The sequence below is a fragment of the Hyaloscypha bicolor genome (genome assembly GCF_002865645.1).
Source record: "Hyaloscypha bicolor E unplaced genomic scaffold K444scaffold_16, whole genome shotgun sequence".
NCBI lineage: Eukaryota > Fungi > Ascomycota > Leotiomycetes > Helotiales > Hyaloscyphaceae > Hyaloscypha > Hyaloscypha bicolor.
The window spans coordinates 341,524-363,941 of NW_020194518.1; positions in this window are offsets into that span (position 1 = coordinate 341,524).

Consider the following 22,418-nt stretch of genomic DNA (forward strand, 5'->3'; position numbering starts at 1 on the left):
ATCTATTATAAGTCTAAGGCTAGATTCTAAAAACTGCCTCCCAGAAGAATATAAATATTCTTTATTTCTTAAGGAACTTTCTATAATATAAGTCAGGTATCTGGACCTTGAGAAGCTTCTTTTAGTCTAAATATATTTTTAGGATATTATATAGTAGCTCCTAATAAATAGTATTAAGATTACTCTTAAAGCTTATTATATTAGGAAAGGAGGTAAATTCTAATTCTATTTCAGGAAGTTCTCTAATAGGAATTACCGAGGAAGAAGAAATAGACTTATAAATAGAATTTCTATAAGATATAGTAAACTATAAGATATCCCTAAGGGTACTCTTATATTACTCTAACTATAAGATATACTAGTTAATTATATTTACTAATTCTTGCTTTTATTAGAATACTTTAACTTTAGTATATAAGTCCTATTCTATAGCTTAGGTAGTAGTAATTCGGGTATTAATCTCGGTATCTTAATTATTACCGGGATTATTTCCGTTATTATTACTAGTTCTCGGAGGCTCCTAAAGAGCCCTATTAAAAGTATTAGATAAGCCTTTACTATTATTTATATTAGGGTTAATCTGGTCGACTTCCTTTATAGGAATAGCTTTAGTAAGGGGTTATATATTTCGCAGATTTCGAGATATAATTACTTATTAAACTACTTCTTTTAAGAGTAGAGAGATTAGCTTATAAGGTATTTATTAGTAAGTAATAAGATAATAAAATAAATTAGTATATTATAAAACTATAGTATTAAATTCAGTATAGAACTAATCTCTGTCTCTTCTATAAGGTCCAGGGAAGCCTTCTCTAAATAGGAGGCCCCGATAGTATATATATAATTAGTAATTTATAAGCCTAATATATATAATATAAATAGTAGTTAGTTGGGATATTAAAGAACTACCGAACTCCCTAATTAATACCTGTAATATTCGAGGTTCGTTATATACCCTTAAGTTATATATAACCCTATATATATTATAGAATTAATAATTACTATTTTATAAATTTCGGAAACCGAATCTATATTAGAGGCTATAAATAAAACTATTTACTAAACCTATATAATAGTTTTAAACTTATTAGACTTCTAATAAAATTCTCCTATATTTAATATCTATAGTATTATAATAAAGAATAACTAAATATTTATTTTATATATCTAATACTTTTCTTGAAATATCTCGAGAAATATATAAAGCTAGTTACTAATAAATATTATAATATTAATAATATAATTATAGAATTCAAAATCTTTTAACTAAAACTAATATTAATTACCTGGCTATAATATATAAAGAATATTCTTTTATATAATATAATTAAATACCTATAGTATTTATAGAAAAATAATATTTATAATAATAGATATATTAGCTTTATTCTTAACTAATAACTTTAAGATTCCTTTTTTTAGACCTATAAATATCTTTACCTATAGTTTATTCTAGTCTTATAATATAATATAGTTAATAATATATAACTAATACTAAAATTAGTTCTTATATATAAGACATTTAAAAGTCTTACTTATATAATTAATATTAGAGAAAGTTTTAACTTTATATATTTATCTAAATTATCTAGATTCGATTTTGTTTTTTATTATTATATATCTTATTTTTAGCTATATAGTTCTTAGTATATAAGATCTAGTTTTTTATTAAGATAATAGATCTATTAATATCTTATTTATAGTTTAAGTAAGATATAAGTTCTTTATTTAATTATAGGATATAGCTTTATAATTCTTAATAACTATTATTATTTATTTAAAATCTTAATACTATTCTAATTTAAATTAAATAAGGTTATATTACTTATTATTTATTTTAATTATAGTATTAAGCTCTTTTTAAATAAGAACTTTCTGAATATATTTATATTCGAATAATATAGTATTCTTATTAAAGACTTAATTTATATAATTATATAACTTATTATAGAATATAATAATACTAGTATTTAAATCGATTTTAAAAAAGTATTAGATTTTTATAATACTAGAGTCTTCTATAAAAATATTAGTATTAATATCTTATTCTAGTATTATAAGAGTTTTAGATAACTTTCTATAGATATAGAAACTAATATTAAGAGCTAGTATACTATTAGGTAATATTAAAGCAAGATAGCTATTATCTAAATAAGTAATAGTATTTTTAGCTTACTTGTTTTTAGGAAAGTTAGAAATAAGAAAAAATAAAATAAAAAGATAAGAATAAGAACGAGATATATTAAAGTAATAAAATAGATAAAAATACTAAAATAAAGAAAGAAGATAAATAAAAGCCAGAAGAGAATAAAGTTTAAATATAAAAGTAAAAATATAAAGCAGTTTTTAATTAAGAATATAATTAAAGTAATTAGTTTTATAATCTTAATTAGCTTAAATAACTATAATATACTTTAGTAATAGACTAATAATACTATATTAAATTACTAAGAGTTATTAGTTTTAATATATTCTATATTACTAATAATATAAAAAAGTATAGATTATAATTATAACTAATTCCTATATTATTTGAGTTAAAGACTAGTAGGTATTCTTAATTATTTGTATTTGCCCTATTATCTAGTACTAATTCTAAAATAAATATAGTAATTACTACTATAGTTTTTTATAAACAAGCCTTTATTAAAACCTCTATTAGTCTTTGCCTTTTTCCTATTATAATTTTTTTTACTTGACTTTTTCTTTATATATAATCTCATATCTATTACTAGATAATAATACTTATAGCTAGCTTTATTAATATATTTTAAGGAAACGGGTTAGCTAGGGCTCAGAGAGCTCTAGTAAAATTAAAGGAAGATCCGTAGTAACTTAATTATATGAGAATATAATTTAATAATTCTCTATTACTATATATATTAAATTAATTAGATATAATAACTCGATCTTAGAATTTAAATTCTCCTAGTAAGAAGTAGTAATACTATTAGAAGTAATGAGTCTAGCTAGGACAAGAATATATTATATCCTAATCTTATAATTAATTCGAGTATTAGATAAGGAAAGAGAGAAAGTAGCTATAAGATATAGATTTTAGAAAGAGTAGAATATATCCTATTATAATTAGAGGTTTCTTTAATAAAATAATATATGAAAATATTAAGAAAATCTGGATTAAGTAAGGTATCTGGAATAATAAGTAAAACTAGTTTGCTTCTAGGTAATAGAAATATAAAGAACTACTCGAGCTTAAGTCGGAATTAGAGACGGACTTAGAGATAGAGCTCTTACCTTCTCTTTTTTCCTTTTTCCCAAAGCTATAGCCAAAACCGAGACGGCCAAAGAGTAATAATAGGAAGTAATAAGTTATAGAATAGCGAATTATATAAAAGTATAAATATAAGGCCTCTCGCCTATATTATTAGTTTATTTATTAGATATTAAAGAAATATAAAAGAATTCAAGACAAATTAGTAAATAGAAAAGAAACTAATACTATAAATATTAATATAAGTATATATAAGAATATTAAGAATACCTGGACTAAGTAAGGGATTTGGAATAAAAGATAGAATATATTACCTGAAATATTATAGAAATATAAATAGCCTTTTAAGGAAATAGTTTATAAGAAAATAGGTAATAATTCTATTCTAGTAAACCCACTTATAAACGGCAGCTATAAAGCACCTACTATACGAATTTTTGGGTCTCCTTCTACCGTTTAATTAAATTATTACCAGGTGTCTGGCGCCTTGAATTCATCTTAATAAGAACCGCCTGCAGATATTGCTTTAGCCGGATTAGAGAATAGCAATACCGAACGCTTTCCCTTAGTACCAAATTCATCTCCCCCTAGTTCAGGTAAACGGGTTCTTTATACTATAACGGGGCAGGTATTACTACCAGGCAAGAGAAAGGCCTCCTATAAAGATTAGTAGCCGGCAAGCGTATCTCTTGGCCCAGTCTATTTATTAAAGATCTCAAAAGCTACTGGAAAGAGAAAGGGGCCTTAGCGGCGACTAAATATCTTATAAAAGACATCCTCTGGTAGCTTGCCATTGTCTTCTGGTGTGGATATAGCAGAACCGCAGCCTTCGCCTTCGCCTGACCGTATAGCTCCGTATAGAAGCAAACGGATACCGCCGCCTGTCCCTGGTATAGCTAAGGATCCAGCCAAGACGGCTTCTACGGACCCCTCGAAACGTATAGTCCGATCAAAACCGGAGCGGAAGGTTGCAAGCAATCTAATAACCAGGAGCTCTGCAAAACCTCAGGGTATATCGAAGAGACAACCTGCGAAGACTATATAGGGGAAGGCAAGGAAAAAATGAACAATTACATACCCAACGGAGCCTTCTAATGCGCCGTCTTGCCTTTCATAAAGCTCTTTGCCTAGCGTTTGCGGTGGAGAAATATACTGAGTATTAGCTTCCACAATCGGGTACGCCCTTCCTGCCATCGCTCATTCGTGCTAATGGGCAGCCTCAGCCGGTGGCAGATATAGCAACGAATGGTCGTTTGGGACCGAGGCCACAGAGTATCAAACCTGCCTAGCTTTAGGCTCAGCCGCGAGAAACCGAACAGGCAAACCTTTGCTGTGTATTTCGGCCGCCTGGATGTCACGGGATAGACATCCCGGTGGGCCCCAACGATGGCGAAGGCCAGAGTAGGGCAGAAAGATGATGTATTCTCTATGAGTAATAGCTAGCTAAAGTACCTTCCGCCCCTGGTAGCTTACGTAATAATACCCCCCCCCCCAAATATGCCTTCGTCCTCGAAGGCTATAAAAGAAAACTAAAAAAAAGGAAAACTTGCATATAGGGTAATTATTAATAACTATTAGTAATAATTAAAGAAAAATAAAAAATAAAAAAAAACTAAAACTATAAGAATAATTCCTCTCTTTCTTATACTAGTATACCGAGACATATTTAGGATTCCTCTAACTTAGTAGCAGGCAATAGTATATCCTTAGTCTTTTCTGCTACCGAGGTCTGGGTTAATAATTTAGCCTTCTTAGTATTTGGCTTCTTGGTTTTTAGCTAGATTATACTAATCCACTTTAACTAATAAATAGGAGAGATATCTAACTATTTATTCTTATCTGAGGGCTTGACTAGTAGCTCGATTATTAGGTCTCTCTTCTAAACTAGTAAGATAGTAAAGTTTTATTTATTACTAAAGAGTACTAATTATAAGATAGGCTTATTATCTAGTATTATAATCTGATTATTAATAATATCTGCTTCTTTCTTAAAAGCTTCCTTAAACTTCTTTATACCCGGATTAGTAGTTATTAATAATAAATTCCCTATTATAACTAATCTTAGCCTCGAGATATAGAAATTATTTATAAGTTAAGTAGTAAAGTTTCTCTTCCCGAGTAACTTTAAATAAGCTTCTTAAAAGTACTAGACCTAGTTCTTTAATAAATTAACTTATACTTTAAAGTCTTTAATAGTCTAGAGTATTACTATTAGTTTCTTCTTTATTAATATTAGGAGAGTAGCTATATCTTTATTAGATAATAACGAAATTATAATATTATATTTTATAATTAATAATAGTATAGTATAGGCCTTAGTCTTAATTATTAGGAATTACTTTTCTTTTTATTTTCCGGTTTACTTTTTCTTAGTATCTAATAGGCTACTCGAGATCTTTTTAATATTCTTATTAACTTTCTTAGTATTTTTATTAATTTTCTTAGTATTTCTATTAATCTTTTTAGTATTCTTAATAACTTTCTTAGCTAGTATAAAATACTAAGCCCTATTATTATTTGTGTTTCTCGTATTAATAATAACCTTTAGTTATAAGTAATAATTTTTTATAGGCCGGGACTTAACTACTTTCTAATACTAATTATTACTAGCCCCTAGTAATAGTAATATCTTATTTAGTAAATATATATTATACTATAATATAACTAATTTATTAGTAGTTAGTACTAGTAGTCTAATATAGTCTTAATATGCTTTTAAAGTATTTATTTTGCTTTTATTAGTAAAATCCGCCGGCTAGTATTTATATTATTAATTACTAGTAATATTCTTTAGCTAAGTAATACTAATTCATATAATAATTCTATTAGATAGGAAATAATATTTAAATATATTATTAATAGTAATAAGTAATTAGAAGAAATTAAATACTATCCTAGTCTTTTATTATTCTAACTTATAATTACTATTAGGGTAAATATTATCTTTAGTAATAGCTATCGGAATTAGCTTATTATATTTGCGGTTTTAGTATTTATAAATCTCTAATAATATTTTAGCTTTATAAATTACTATTATTTATTATTAGTAATAGATTTATATTTATAAATATAGTTTATATAAGTTATAATAAAGAGTTTATAAAATAATCTTAGTTAATAGTAATAAATATAAATAATAAGGCTCTAAAAAGTTTTATAAACTATACTAGTTTAATCTTATCTAATAAAAAAACTCAAGTACTATTTCTATTAAATTCTTTTCTAGCTTCTAGCTTTACTTATTATAATCTTTTTATTTTACTAAATACTATTTTTTCTATTTCTAGTATTTTATATTAAGGATTTCTTCTATTTTATAATAATAATTTTTCTCGAAACATATTAGCTAGTAAATTAGCTTTTAATTATATTTATTAGTATCCGGTATCTTTAGTTCCAAGTATATTATAGAAACTACTAGATATATCTGGCTTAAGCTTACTAGTAGCCCTAACTTATATACTAATTTCCTAATTCTTTCTAGTATAGGAAAAGGCCCTTATTTTATTAGAGAAAAAACGTTTATTTTAGGAATTTAGTATTTGGGTTTCTTAATTTTATAAACTATCTTTAAATATATCTCACTACTTACTAATATATTTATTAGCTAATAATAAGAGTTAAAATTTAGTTTTATCTTAGCTTAAACTATCTTAATTATATCTAAAACTTCCTAGCGAATCTTTAACTAGTACTAGATAAACTTTTCTATTTCTAGTACTTTAGAATAAATAGAAAAAGCTTATTAGTATATTATAGAGAAGTTTAGTAGAACTTCTATTACTAGTAAAATAGAACAAATAATTAAAAGCAAACTTTATTTCTAGTAATTAGTTTTTCTAGTTTATATCCTTATTAATATCTAATAATAAATAGTAAATAGCGATTTTTACTTATTAATTAGACCTTTTGAATTACTCGTTTACTAATAAATAGTATATAATAGTTATTACTAGCTATATTTTTAATAAATAAAAAAGCTCTTACTAGAAACTTTCTATAAATTTCCTATTTCTATTAGAGATTATTATTACTAGTATTTTCTAGAAATAGTATATTTATATAAAATATACTTATATTTATTTCTTTATTATTTATATTAACTTTCCGGATATTAGACAAATATATTTAGTAAACTTATTTATAATAATAAGAAGTATATTAAAACTATTCTTAGATACTAGTAATCCTATAATAAAATTAATATAAATTATAGCTAGAAATATAAAAGATACTTATACTAGATTTAGGCTATTAAAGAACTTATATTATACTAGCTTTAATATCTTATAAATAAAGTAGTAACTAATATAATTCTCGATTTCCTTTATTATTTATAGGAAATAGATATTATAATAAAAAAGTTTATATAACTTTTCTTTCCCGGTATATATATATATATTATATACCTATTTTATAATTACTAGTAAATACTTCTTAGGAATATATAATTACTTATATTTGAGCTCTAAATTTCTTAAGTATATAAGCTTTATTTACTTATTAATATAATAGTTTAGAAGTATTATCTTAATACTATTAGTAGTTTCTAATAGCTATTTCTTTAATCTTTTAACTAAGTAGTTATAAATCTTTTTTAAGTACTTATTAGTAATAAGATTTTTTATAATATTTTTTAGTAACTTATTATTTATACCTATTATATTTACTAACTCTAGTAATTTCTTATTCTATTTAGCTTTTTTATTAGTTTTCTCCCTTAATAATAGTTTAGAAACTATAAATAGTTATAATAAGCTATTTATATTTAAATAAGTTTTCCTTAATTAGTATATAATATCTATTATTAGCTAGTATTTACTAAGAAATAATTCCTAGTATATAAGGCAGATACTTTTATTACCTAGAATAGCCATATTTATAAGTTCCTTTATAGCTTTATAATTAGTAATAATAGTAATCTAATTATTATCTAAATAGTAAGTAAGCTTAGAGATTATTTATATTAAGTATCTAATCTCTAATTTAGTAATAAAATAGTTCTTTTTATACTTGAATAATATTCTAAATAGAAAAAGAATAGAATACTTTATATTATTAGTATTAATCTAATATAGTATTATTTTATACTTCTTTTTCTTAGAATTATTAATATATAAGATAAAGAATTTAGTAAAATCTAGTAGTTCTAATATTACTATTAAGTATAATCTTTTTTTAAGTCTATTTTATATAGCTTTATATTTATTATTTATATAAAATAGCTCTTTTTTTACTATTATCTAGTACTTTTTTTTAGTTATTTTCTTTAGTATAACCCGGAAACCCGAAGTCTTTAATATCTCTAAAGGTTCTATAATTCTAGTATAATTTAGTATAAACTTTTAGTAATAACTAAAGAATATTAGGCTATATTCTAAATCTACTAAATTAGTAAAATAGTTAAGATTCCGAATTACTACTACTTTCTCTTCTATAATACTTAGCCCTAAATAGCTTATTTAATATTCTAGGGCCTTAATTAATAGTTATATCTAGTAATACTTAACTAAAGAAAGAATTATACCTAAAGATTTTAATAGGCTTAAGATATTTTCTAGATTCGCTAAATATATAATAGTATTTACTAATATAATAAGTATATTATTAATATAAACTATTACTAACTTCTATAGATATTATTATAAAAGGAATTTTATTTAGTATTATATAAAACCGGGGAAATTAGCTAGGTTTATTATAGTAATTATTAGTTATTTATATCTATAATAAGATATAATAAAACTTGTTTTTTACTAGTTTTCTAGGCTAATAGGCTACTAAAAAAATAACTTTATTAAATTAGCTAATAATAATACTAATTTTCTTTCTAGGGCTATAAGAATATTATCTTAGTATAATAATAAGTAAATATTCGAATATAGGTATATATTAACTTTTTATAAATTAATTATTACTTATAGTTTATTATTCTTCTAAATAATAAATACTAGTAAAGATATTATAAATAGTTATTCTAATAATATAGCCTTTACTTATTTATTAGTATATAGTAAATTCAAGACTTTATTAATTACTTCTTTATTATATATAAATAGATTATAAGTATATTACTTTAGTCCTAATATATTCTCTTTATTCCTAAAAGAAATTAGTATTATTATTTTATTATTAAAACTATTTAGGCCCGGATAAAATAGTCTAGAGTAATACTTTAGAACCTATAAGACTTTCTATTAATAATTCTTTTCCTAGTAATTAGAAATATTAGTCTTATCTAAATTAATTTCTCTTTTTTTAAAGTTTATTATAAATAATAAATCTTGCTATAATTAGTAGCCGGGATTATTATTAACTAAATCCGAATTACCCGGCTTATTAAAGTAATAATAAGTAATAATATATTAAGTTATAATACTAAAAAGATTGCTTTTATTAATCCTAAATAATAAGTTTCTAAGATTATTATAAGATATGAATTTAGTTATATTTCGGATTAGGCCTTATATTACTAAGAAATATAATATCTGAGAATTATTAATAATACTAAATAATATAAATCTGGACTTGGGTTTAAATAGATATTCTTTTTTCTTTCTATTAGTATTAAATACTCGAGAGTAATAAATAGTAATATCTAGTATATATTCGAGTAAAATAATTTTTATTTCTATTATAAAAACATATATATTTTTATATATTTCTTTACTAATAATAAAAATAGAAATATAGCCTAGATTTATTTATATTATATTATAATACTTTTACTTATAATCGAGAATAATAGTTGCCCTTACTAGAATAAGAATATTAAGGCCTATAATTATTAATACTAGTAGCTAGTTAATTATATAAACTTCTTTTTTTAGAGATATTAGATAGCTAATTATATTCGGAAATTAAAATTCATATCTAATAAATTCCGAAATTAAGGGCCTATTACTAATACTAGTTAAATAAATAATATAGCCTTTAGCTATTTTCTATAATAGAATATTAGGAAAATATATCTTATATATAGCTCGAGTTATTAATAAAATAGGGAAATATAAATCTATTCTAATATAGACCTAACTAGTTTTAGACTAGTATATTATTATTACTAGCTAGTAAGCTTAAAAGTCTAATTCTGGAATAGAAACTTTATATATACTATTTCTAGATTTTACTTTTATATTACTAATAAGAAAAGAAACTTTATTAATTATTACCTAGGAAATATACTTATTAGAGCTATTATCCTATATATTACTTAATAGGGAAGACTAGTCTAATTCCTTATTTTCTATATCTTTTATTATTAGCTAGTATTTGGCTTTATTTATATCTTTTATTAATACTTAATATTTATATACTTTTTAATCTAATACTTTTATAGAAAAATGAATTATTAATATAGCCTTACTAGCTAGTAAAGAAATAGTAAGATAAGTTTATTTCCTTAATTAATACTAGTTAGAGGAAAGTGAAATTATAGCTAATAAGAATTTAGGAAATAGAATTTAAGTAATAGAAACTAGAATAGATAACTAAGTATTAATATTTGTAATAATAGATACTATTTCAAATACTAGTAAAAATAAGCTTCTAATAAAATTACTAAAAAAATACTTAATACCTATTATTAAATTATAACTATTAGTTAGTAATCCGGAATATTATTTTCTAGCTACTAAGAATTATATTAGCCTTTATAATAATTATTAAGTAGTTCTACTATTTAGTATATAATATATAATTACTTATTCGTTATTTATTTCTTATTATTCTTACTAGTATTTTTAAACTCTATATTATAATTTATAAGAAAGGCTTTTACTCTAAACTATTAGCTCTTTATTAGTACCGGGTAATTAGAATACTTGAAGTTTAGATACTAATTTCTGTAATATTAGTAAGAATATTTTAGGGCAAATAACTTATTCTAATAAGCTTTATTATATGGGATTATTACTTTCTTCTTATTATCTAATATATTATTAGGCTTTTTCTAGACAGGGCTAATATTAAATATATAACTAAAGGCTTCTATATTTTGTTTTATTTTGTTTTTTATTAAAATAGGCTTATGAAAACAAGAAATGCCTTAGTTAAAACCCTAGATCTTATTATATTACCCGAATAAATTTAATACTAGTAATATAAGGTATGTAATAGCAGGGTAATATATAAGTAGTTAAGATAAGTAAGCTATAGAATAATACTTATAAATATAACTAATTCCAAGAATTAATTCTAATAAAAAACTAATTAATACTTCTTTTTAAAGCTAGAAGTATTTCCTTATATATTCCCTAGTATTTAGCCAAGCCTATAAAGTACTTTACTTAACTAGGAAACATAATTTCATATAATTCATATAATTCCGATTATAAGCTTTACCTAAAATAAGAAACTAGATTTATAATATCTAATACCTATTTATATATTATTATATATATCTATTATATTAACTTTTTCTCTAGGCCCTTATTCCCAAAAGGCCTAAGAGAACTGCAAATAGCTTTATAAATAATTCCCGGAAATCTTTCCGGCTATTAGTTCTCTCTAAAGACTCCCTATAATTACCTTATTATTATACTAGGTAATGAACTTGAGAATATAATTTACTAATCCTGCCTAGCTAACTTATAAATTATCTCTAGTAATTTTTTCTTATAAAGATAATACGGGTATAATATATATTATTAGATAGGAAGCTTTTCTGGTTTTCTAATTAGTTCGTAAATCCTAACTTAGCCTCTATTCGCAAATAAATTATTACTTTATAGGCCTAAGAGCTTAGAAAAGTTAATCTAATCTTTTAATTTATTTATAAATTCTTTCTTTTAAATTTTCTAGGTATTTCTAATATAAAGCCGGTTCTGAATTCGTAATTACTATTTAGGGAAAGAATATTATAAAAAGGCCTCTCTTTTTCTACTAACTAACCTTTCCTTTCCTTAATTATAATACTATATCTAGCTTTTCCTTATCTCTTACCTTTTTTCTTTAAGTCTTCTTTAAGCTCCTTTAAATTCCTTTAAGCTTTATTTAAGCCTTATTTAAGCTTTATTTAAGTTCTTTTCTAATTTCCTTTTTTATTTCTTTATTTATTAAAATAAATACTTCTCTTAGTATTTATTAGCCTATTATTACTTATTTGGCTAATACTTCTATATCCTTAATTTGCCCTTACTATTTTTAATATTTCAAGAATATTACTAAGTTTCCTAATCTTACTTATATTAAGAGTAATAATTACTTAATATATAATTACTATTACTCTAAGAACAAGAAATATAATCCTATAAGTTATAATTTCCTTTATTTATTTCCTATTCTAATACTATCTAAGGTTCCTTAAGTATATATAATATAATTAAACCGCTTTCTTTAAGCTATTAATATATATAAATATCTTCCCTATTCTTTACTCAAAAGAAAAAAGGCTATTACTACTTTTTTTCTATACTAAATAATATATATTTCTCGTATTAAAGCTATTATTTAAAACTAATAAATTCCCCTAATAATTCAAGAAATAAGTTAAGTAATTCTTACTAGCTTAGTATAAGTATAAAGTACTCTTAATAATATAATTAATATTCTTTAGTATTAAATAAGCTTACTTCTTTCTTATTTCTTACTAATAGCTAATAGCTTTATAAGCTAATTTACTATCTATTTCTCGAGAGAATCCTAATAAAAATAATAATAAGAATAATAAAAAGTAATTATAAGAATAGGATATTTATAAGATATAGAAATTAAAGTTTTTAAAGTTCTTAATAATTTTCGTATAGTTTTTCTAAAAATAAATATATGGTTTTTAATAGTTTCCTAATAAAAGCATTTATTTTTTATATTTCTATTTAGCTAATAGTATTATAATATTACTCTTTTTCAAGTATTCTTATAATTCTTGAGCTATATTCTCTAGATTACTTAGTAATTCCTATATATTATTTACTAGTAAATAGCTCTTCTAATAAATAAGATACTTTCTTTCTTTTTTACTCTTTTTATAGGCTATAATAAATTCTATCTCGAATTCTTCTTTATCCTTAATCTTAACTAGTTCTGGTTCTATTATAATACTAGCTCGCGGGTACTATAGTTCTAAGAGAAAAACGTGAAAAATATTATAAATCTAATATAATAATAGTAATTCTAAATAATATATTTATTTATATATTTCTATAATTTCCAGAACTTTAAAAAAGCCAAGATATCTATTTACTAGCTTTATACTAGGTTATAGCTATTAAATATTCTTTATATAAAGTATAACTTTATTATATATATTAAATTTCTTATTAATATATTTCTTATTATAGTACTTTTTTTATATATTTACTACTTCTTGCTATTACTTCTCTAATACCTCCCGTTTTACTTGAATTCTTTATATTTTTTCCTATACTACTAGTACTTCTTTTTCTGAAATATTATTTTTAATATATAGTTTAATACTAGAATAAAATTCATATAATATATAGAATAAAGAAATTCCTATTATTAAATATATAAAGTTATTATATATGAATTCTATAAAAGTAAGCTTTATTACCTAGTTATCCTATAAATAGCTAGTATAGTACCTTAAGTACTATTCCAGAGTTTAGTTTAGATTCTCTATTTATTTATTAGTTTATAAGTAAAATACTATACTTAGCTATTATTAAATCTTTAAGTAAAAGTATAAACTTAACTAGAACTTGCTTATAAAAACAGATCCTCTATTAGAGGTTATATCTATAAGTATACTAAAGTCTTTAATAATATAATATATAAATAGCTCTACTAACTCAGGAGCTAAGATTTCCTTAGTAATTAGAATATATTATACTATTTTTATATATTTATTAATAATAATAAGTATAGAATTATATACTTTATTATAAAACCTAGAAGAAAGTAGCCCTATAATAAAGTCTATAGTAATTTCTTATTATAGCTTAAAGAGAAAAAGAAATAAACTAAGTATACTATATAGTAAATATTTCTTTATCTTAATTTATTAATATATAAGGCAAGTTCTAATATAGTTTTTTATATTCTTTTTTATACTTTACTAGAAGTACTTTCTCTAGAGAATTTTTAGTATCTTATTAGTACTAAAATACTTACTTATAGGATTATTATAGTTAGCTTATAGTAATTCTTTTTTAAGAGCTGGCTTATTTAGTATATAGATAGTATCCTAATATTTTAATAACCCAGATATATTAAGTTCCTAAGTCTTAATAGCTCTAGTAAAGGTTCTTTTTAAGAACTATTTATATTACTAGTATTATACTAATAGATTAAGCCTTTAGTACTATAATAATAGTTTAAGTAATATCTCTCTATTTTCCTTATATACTATTTTGGACTCAGTTACTTATATAGTTAGAATCCGTAATATATACTATTTATAACTAGCTATACTAATAATAGACTTAAATAATAATATCTCTAGTATTACTTTATTACTAAAATAGACTTTTCTTTTGGAATTCCTTAGTATCTTACTAATTAAAAAATACTTACTTTTTTTTTCCTAGGCCTTAAATTATAATATTATAGGAATAGTATAGTATTCTATTATTACTACTTATAAGGCTCTCTATTTTATATTCTATAGCTTATTATAAAGTATAAGTAATAAAATATCTTTATTTATATTTACTATAAAGTCTGGCTTTCTTAATAGCCTATTAGTAGAGTTATTATACTCTAGCTAATACTTTAAGACAAAGTTAAAAATAGCTAGCTTTTCTATTTATCTTATTTATTAATTATTTAGTTTTCTTTTAGTTATAAAATATTTTAAGTTATTATAATCTATCTTAATAATAATAGTATATCGGATATATACTAGATAATATTACTAGATATAAAATATTAGAATAATAGCCAAGAGTTTAGAATTATATATTTTATACCTGCTCTTAATTATAGTTATTTTCTTTAAATAAAAGATAATAGAATATTATCTGACTTCTATTTTCTTACTAAAAAGCTAGGAAATTATACTTATAACTATAAATCCTAAAGTATTTATTTCTATATAAATTTTTAAGGCTAGATTAAAATAATAAAGAATTAGTACTATTATAAATATAATTTATAGTTCCTTAAAAGCTCTATTTGCCTTATTTATTTAGCTAAAATAATATTATAGATTTCTACTAGTTTTTAATAATTTAGTTAATTCTTTTACTATTCTAAAATATTTATAAATAAATCTCTAATAAAAGTTAGTAAAACCCAGAAATACTTAGATTTCTCGAATATTATTTTTTAGGGCTAACTATTTCCTAATAGCTATAACTTTACTAGCTTCTATTTCTATACTATCTGGGCTAATTATAAATCCTAGAAACTTTACTTTCTCTATATTAAACTTGTATTTTACTAAGTTTATAAAGAACTAATATTATTATAATTACTCGAGTATATATTAAACTATTATTATATACTATTCTAGATTCTCTAAATAAATTAAAATATTATCTAGATAAACTATATAAATAATATTTATAAGGCTTACTAGTATATAATTAATATATACCTGAAATATTACTAGAGTATTAGATAATCTAAAGAATATAATATAATACTTAAAATATTTATAATATATTTGAAATACTATCTTTTACTTATTATTCTCTTATATTTATAACTAATAATAAGTATCTTTTAAGTCTAGCTTTATATATATCTTTATTTTATAAAGCTATTTATAATCTTACTAATAAGTAATAATAGTATTTGGTTTTTAATAGTAATCCTATTTAGATTCCGGTAATTAATATATAAATATAAGCCACCTTCTTTCTTTAGAATAAATATAATTAGGGTATTAGCTAGGCTAGTAAAATAACGAATTTATTTCTTCTTTAGACTAGTATTAAGATATTCCCGAAGAACTTTAAGCTTTTTTTCTAATAAAGCATATATAGAACTATATAGTAATTAGAATTCTAGTTCTAGATCTATATAATACTCTATTATATAATAGTTAGGTAGTATACCTATAGCCTCTATAAAAAATACTTAGAAAAGATTCTAATATTTCTTGGGAAATATAATTATCTTATTAGTAATAATAGTAATAATTCTTTAGCTATCTATTATAAGATAAATAATTAATAGAAAAACATATACCTTATATTTTATTACTTTAGTAAACTTCTTAGTATTTAGAACTTTAACTTTCTATAATTAAATCTAGTATTTTTATATTATTTCCCTAAAAAAAATTAGGGAATTAATCTAGTAAAGCTATAGGAATTCAAGTATTATATTAATATAGTTTAGATTAAAATTATATAATATAAAATATATATTAGTTTTTCTTTAGTTTTTTAGTATATTCTTAGTAATAATCCTAAGAATATAATTTCTATATAAATAGATCTTTCTTTTCTCTAGTAAGAATAAGAAAGTTATCCTTAATATTAATAAAATACCTATATTTAAAGCTAATCTTCTTTTTATATAATTAGTCTCTATACCCGAATCTACTAATATTCTAATTTTTTATTTATTTTTTATTATCTTAATAGTAATCTTAATTACTATTCTTATTTTAGGGGCCTTATCCTCTATAATATAAACAAATATAATTATTATAAGATATATCTATTTCCCGGCTTCTTTAATTCTAGGTACTTATATACTTTATAGCTAGACTTATTATGGTTATAATAAGTCGATTTCTCTTAATTAGGGCAAGTAGTAATATAATAACTCTTTTTCTAGTAAATAAAGCAAATTATATTCTGTCTTATAAATTCTAATACAGGTATTATATTAGACTTTATTACTATATCTTTACTATTCCGGTTTTATAAACCTTATAATAAGAATATATTTCTTTTTTATTTCTCTTTATTATTTCTTTTCTCTTTTCTTCTATTTCTTTTCTTTTACTATTTTATTAGCTTATTATTATATTTCTATTAAGTAAATAGATTTAAATTATTTTTAATTCTTATAATAATAGAAATAAACTTCTCTTTCTCTTATAAAGTATTTCCTTAATAATTAATCTTGTCTCGAATCTCCTGCTTTAAGCTACTAAATAAATTATCCTGCTCTTATAATAAACCCGTATATTCTAAGTTATCTAATAGGCTATCTAAGTAAGATATAAAGCTTTAGATACTCTAGCCTGGCTATTATTTAGTATTCTTAAACTTGGTAAGGATATTATTATTATAGTTCTCCGGATCCAAGATAGAATTCTTTATAAATTTAATAAAGATTTCCTAATCCGTAATATTAATACCTACTAATTACTTCCTATACTTCTAGATATCCCTGGCTATATTCTTAAAACAAGAAGCATAATACGTAATCTTTACTATATTAGTAGCCTAGGTAATCCCGCCGTTTTTATACTACTTTAACTTTGCCTAATAACAGAAGTCCTAGGCTTCTTTAATACTCTTTCCCCGGTAAGTAAGTAGTTCTCGGGTTTTTAGAGCCCTCTAAATTAAGAGTACTACCGGAGATATAACGGGTTCTATACTAGGTATCTAAATATCTTTAAAATAATAGATCTAAGCTTTTAGCTTTTCTAGATCTTTTCTCTATTATATTTTTATTTCTAACTTAGTAATATAATAGCAAGCCGCTACTAATTTCTCTATTATTATTATTCTATCTACTAGTTCTGGGGATATCTGAATTTTACTTCCTTTCCTTAATTAGGTAATATAAAAAGTACTTAACTAGGCGCTTCTCTAGGTACCCGGTTAGATTACTCTAGTAATAATAGAGGCGCTTCTTCTAGTTAATACTCTAGCTATTAATATTTTTGTCTATTAATAGCTTGACTACTTTATAATAAACTACTTCCCGAAAATTGGATTAATTAGAATATAAGATATATAATAGCAGGGTAATATATAAGTAATTAAGATAAGTAAGCTATAAAGTAATACTTGTAAGTATAACTAATTCCAAGAATTAATTCTAATAAAAGACTAATTAATGCCCCTTTCTAAAGCTAGAAGTGTTTCCCTATATGTTCCCTAGTACTTAGCCAAGCCTATAAAGTACTTTACTTAACTAGGAAATATAATCCTATATAATTCATATAATTCCGATTATAAGCTTTACCTAAAATAGGAAACTAGATTCACGATATCTAATACCTGTTTATATGCTATTACATATACTTATTACAAGTAAGCAGAAATAATTTATTTTAACTAGTTTCTTTATTACGAATTCCTTATTATAAAAATATATATAAAAGACTTCGAGGTAATTCCGGCTATAAGAAAGATTAATAAGTATTATAAGAATAGGATTAAGGCTCTTCTAATTTTTTTTATTATTTCTTTTTTATTAGAGATTAGTATGTTTTCTAAAAGGCTAATTTTTTTTATAAAATATATTCTAATATTATTACCGGATAATAGAGAATATATATACTTATTTATTTTTCTTATATAAAAAAGTAGTTAAGTATAAATTATAAGCTAAATTACTATATTTATTTAGTATAATCCTATCTTATTTTATTTCTAATTAGTACTAGTAGTCTTATATATTAAATAATAAAATTCTCTTAAAGGTAAAATAGTAAGATAAATAGAACCTATATATTACTATAATTACTATAGCAGGTATTAATATATTTAATAAATAAAGATACTAAAGTTACTAAGTTTTTTGGATTAAAGAATATAATATTACTAGCTTTTAAGTTTACTTTTAGCCTATATTTTACTAAAAACATAGATTTATTTCTAGTAATACTTTTACTTATATAATAATCCGGTAGTAAATAGTAATTATTAGAGGTTAGGTAATAATCTGGGAATTCTTAAAGCTATTAATAAGTATCTTATTAAGAATAGTTACTAAATAAAAAGTCCGGATATCTCGTATTTCTAGGGAATTATTTATAATACTTTTTTTTAGTATAAGTCCTTAGGTTTGGCTATTACTAGAAGTTATTCTAGAATTTGACTTATTACTAATAATAGTTATTAATATCCGGAATATAAAAACCTTGTCTTTTAATTAAGTATATTATAAAAAGCCTATAATTATTATTCCTAGAAAACTAAGACTAATTATATATCTCTTCTTTAATAGTTTATAATAGGCCTATAGGACTAGTATATTACTAGATAATAAATTATAAGAACTCTCTATTATGGAATTCTTATTTAGCTAGATTTATTAAAATCAAATTAAATTCTTTATAATATGCCTTAAGATCTTTTTCTATTATTAATATATAATATATATTAATCCGTTCTTATTCTTCTATTATAACGGGTTTATTAAAGTTAGGTAAGTATAATATTCTAGTATTATTAGCCTTTAGTAACTTTATAAGTAAGATAGTATCTTTCTTATATATCTTCTTAGAATACTTAATCCGATTCTCTAAGATAATACTCTTTTGCGGCTAATAACGGGCAGGCCTTATATCTAGTTCTTTCTCTTTATTTTACTATATTAGGCTAGGGTAATTACTATTAAAGGGCAAGCGGTACTAGAAGTCCTCTAGGGCAGGTATATTAGCTAAAGATACTATTTCTATATCTATAAATAAGAATAAAGATATAGGACTAGTAATAGGTAATAATTATAGTAATAGTTATTTGAAGAAATCCGAGGCTAGTAGGTTATAAGAGCTTAACTAATCGGATTCATTTATAGGAGTTAATAGTAGATATATCTGCCTAACTATTAGTAGATACTAGAGAGATATAAGAGAAGAGTTCCTAATAGAATTACAGAAGCTCTTAATAAAATTATAAGACTACTTAATAAATATAATAGAGTCAGGAAGTATAGTATAGTTACTAACCGGAGTAATATCTATAATTGCCGGCAAGCGCCGAAAATAAATCCAAAAGTTATTTGCCGCCGAGGAGAATTAATTTATTACCCTCTACTAAAATATTTAACCTGAATTTCGATAGTAAAGCAGAAGTATCTAATAAAAGCGGAAGCGTCTGGGTTAGGTAGGTAGGTGGGTACCGTGGTTCTTCCGTCTTTATTCGATATGATCGATAAGACATACTTCTCTGGCCCGGGGGTTCGAAAAAATCGTTTAAAGCATTACTACTAATCTGTCACGGGATAGACATCCCGGTGGGCCCTAACGATGGCGAAGGCCAGAGTAGGGCAGAAAGATGATGTATTCTCTACGAGTAATAGCTAGCTAAAGTACCTTCCGCCCCTGGTAGCTTACGTAACACTGGAGGATCGAAATGCCCTTTTTTGTCCTAGGATCTCAACCCAGCGGAACCCACGTCCATTGGCGCAGCAGAAGCATGATGACCCCTGGGCCTGAAGCTGGAGCGCCTTGGCTACTCCTTCGCCACGGCTCAACTGCATACGTCACGATAATGTTGGGTTGCAACCAGACCTGAGGGCGATCGATGAACCCACAGCTGAGCAGCTTGTTCATGCACGAGAGCCCTTCAGACACTAGGTATGGGCCACTCCGGTGTTTCTATTGGTGTGTATGGTCAAGAGGACGGTATCGTCAGGGGAGTGAACGCAGCAGCTACTCTAACGCCAGTTTGTGCAGCAGCGGAAGTCAGGCTTCCCTTGACACCTCAAGATAGACTCGATGCTCGGTAGAAGGGTGAACTTCTCGTGTGGTACGCTCCCGTTCTTCATTCCTCATCCGCCATCTCGATTACAAAGCCCTTCAGCAGCATAACTTCACCAACGCGACAGGAAACGGGACCTCTCACTCACGGGCCACCCCTTGAACCATCTGTCAGGGTAAGTCGTTAGTGGGACTCAAGTACAAGCGTGTGAGCTAACTAAGAAAGGATTTTACAGATCATGTGGCAGATGCTCCTGCCACTACTTCTTCCTAGATACCATCAGTCCCTGCCCGCAAATGCCTCACGAGCATTGCCCAGTCCACGCATGAGCCATAGCCACCATTAAGAGAGCGTTTGATACTAGGAGCACTGCATGCTGTCACCAGCAAGGGGGTTCCTGATCGAGAAACCGACGGTGCAGGCCTCCGTCTGACCGTTCTCCAACGAGTCAACATCCCCGAGCTGAAGGCATCCCATGAAAGGCTCATGCAACTATGTTAGTGGGTGGATCCTGGAGTTTGTCGCAGCTGCGCCATCGGACCTTCCGTTCAAAGTATAAGAGGGCAGTACTCCTCCCTCCAAACTACTTCCCTCCTAGCTTCCTTTCCATTTTTTTCAAATATCCTTACTATTTCATATTATTACAAAGATGGCATCTGCAGAATCCGACTTGGTAAGATGCTATAATAATGGACGCATACTTTATACTAATATTGGTTTGAAAAGGACTCAGAAGATATATAATAATTTGACTGCGGCCTCCAAGTCAGGGAAGAGGCGGGTATGCCCTCAGGAGGGTTCTTGAGGTAGGAGGTCCAGATATAGTATTATAAAGCCTTACTAATTATAGAATAGACCGGCTAATTGTGATTAATAATAATATATATTTGCCAAAACGGACGGCTTCTACTCAGGGACCAATTAACGAGAAGTACCAAATCAGAAAGAGAGCCCGAAAAATAAGAGAATTGCTTTAGACTATCCGCAAACCCCTAGATAACTTTAGCCAATTAAGGGAGCTCGTATAATCGAGTAAAAAGATTATTATTATTAGCGGGGCCGGTATCTCTATTAGTACAGGCTATAAGTTAAAGCTCGTTTATAAATTCCTTTATTAATACTAATTTACCTAGATCCTACCTTTAAGGATATACAGAAATCCAAAAAGACTTCGTTTAATCGCTCTCTCTATTCCTCTTCTAATAAGATAACCGGCTTCTACTCTACTATCTATAATATATATAAATGCCTATATTCGGATTCGACCGAGCCTTTACCTTTTTACAAGGTTATAGACGAGCTTATACGGACTCGCCCTTATTTTCGGTACTATATATAGAATATTAATTACGTCGAGCACCTATTACCTGATCTCGATACCAAGATAATATGCCTCTATAGTCGAGTTAATTAAGCCCGATACGGGATATATAACTGGGTTTGTAACTACAAGCCATATCTATTCCAAGGTTCCGATTTGCTATACTATTAAAGGTACTTGCAAAGGAGCCAGGCCCGGATATTAAAGGACAAGCATTTATTGAAAATTAGCAGGCTGAGACCTAATATACTTTTATACGGCAAGCCTTATCCAGATAATAAAGAGATTCTGGAAACTGCTAAGCATAATTTGAGAATATACCCGAAGCTGGTATTAATTATTA